The sequence below is a fragment of the Palaemon carinicauda genome, chromosome 32 (assembly GCF_036898095.1).
Source record: "Palaemon carinicauda isolate YSFRI2023 chromosome 32, ASM3689809v2, whole genome shotgun sequence".
NCBI lineage: Eukaryota > Metazoa > Arthropoda > Malacostraca > Decapoda > Palaemonidae > Palaemon > Palaemon carinicauda.
Genome location: NC_090756.1, coordinates 41,418,289 through 41,420,293, shown reverse-complemented (window position 1 = coordinate 41,420,293; position 2,005 = coordinate 41,418,289).

Genomic DNA, 2,005 nt, shown 5'->3' with positions numbered 1-2,005 from the left:
TTTGTAAGATGAGATTTGCTATTCCATATCATTTGTCTGTTTTATTTTATTCGATGATCTTTTTTACTTATGAAGATAATTATTCAGAGAGACAGACGGACAGACAGACAGACAGCTTCATAGATTACACTAATTAGTTTTGAAAACAGAGAAGAGCAACTGATGAAAAAGTAAAGATTTGTTATTATCTCTATAAAAAAAAAATAAACTAACCATATCGCCATTTAAAAAAAAATAAAAAAATAAAAATAAATAAATAAATAAACCTTTTTTCATTACATACTAAACCTACTAAATAATTCTAAAGATAAGTTTTATAACAGATCACATTGTTCTAAGAGTCCCAGTAGCAATGGGATAATCATTAGCATGTTAATTGCAGGAAAATTTCTTTATAAAATTATATGTATGATAAAATTTCCTTGAATTCGTTACAAAGTCTGATAATGACGCAAATATCCCTATAGATATCTTCAAATGTTTTGAAATAAGATGCATCTATTCTTTTTCTTTTTAGGCTTTCAGTACTGCTGAATTTTTGATAGAATCAAAAGCTTTCTCATATTGTGTCCTTTTATGAAGAAACGACAGGATATCTTTTATTCTGGGAATTATCTAAGAGAACAAAGGGTAAATTGAAGGGCTTTCATTATTGCTGATTTTTTTTTTTTTTTTTTTTTTTTTTTTTTACAAAATCAAAAGCTTTCTCAGAGTGTATCGATTCATGAAGACACTAGAAAATTTTCAACATTTTACGATTCCAGAAATTAAAAAACCACATTTTCTTAATTCTGTGGATTATCTACGAGAAAAGGGACCAATTACTTGAAAGGGGAGTAAAATTGCAGTAATTATTCGTAAGAAGAGAAAAATGTTTACGGTCTTCAAGAAACTTATTTCGTTGTCTTTTTGTTCTGCGGCAAATGAATTTATGATAGTTACAGACTTAAAAAGAGTAAGTTTGGTCAATTAGTTTATAATGTGGTCACCATTCTCTCTCTCTCTCTCTCTCTCTCTCTCTCTCTCTCTCTCTCTCTCTCTCTCTTGGATTATAGAAAGTATTATGTCATTGTAATAATTATTATTCATTTATTGCCCTTATCGAATGGTACTTTTATTGCTGGGCTATCTATCAGTCTACAAATAAAGAGAGAGAGAGAGAAATACATGATAAGCGAATATTTATATTTCGACCAACGTGTTTAAATTGTGTTAATGTCAGATTAATATTTATGACTCTTGCTTCAAAATGAAGTAAACTTTTTGGTGGATAAACCCAGATATCTTATTAATCTCTGCATATGTTTCGTTCATTTATTTATCTTTTTATTTATTTATTTATTTTTTTTGGTAAATTTCTCACGTTAAAGTTTAATTGTTCATTACTTCTCTTGTCGTTTATTTATTTTCTTTCCTCACTGGTCTATTTTTCCTTGTTGTAGTCCTTGGGCCTATAGCATCCTGCTTTTCCAACTATGATTGTAGCTTTCCTTTAGATAATAATAATAGTAATAATAATAATAATAATAATAATAATAATAATAATAATAATAATAATAATAATAACAAGTTTTCGTGTGCTATGTTTTGTAGATTCTGTTAATTTTTTCTCTTGTGAACATATTTCCACTAAAATAATTTCATTTCCTGTTTTGACACCTTTTCTTCCTCATTGATTTAATCAAAATCATTTCAGAAGGCTTCATTAATCCTAAAGTAAATCTATTACGAAGGAAAAATTTTATTATTGAATGATTATTCAATATTCAGTTCACAAAAAAAAATGTATTAGCGCCATCGTAATGAATATGTTATTTTTAAACAGTCCTCTGAAAAGCCTTAATAATCCAAAAGAAAATATTCAGTTATTCAATTCAATGGTGAAACCAGATCTGATGAGTATTTTTCGATACATTTATCCATCAAATGTTTGAATTTAATCAGGAATGAAGATTATCATAAGAGACATTGCATTAATAGAATTTGATTTTAATTCACTTCTTGA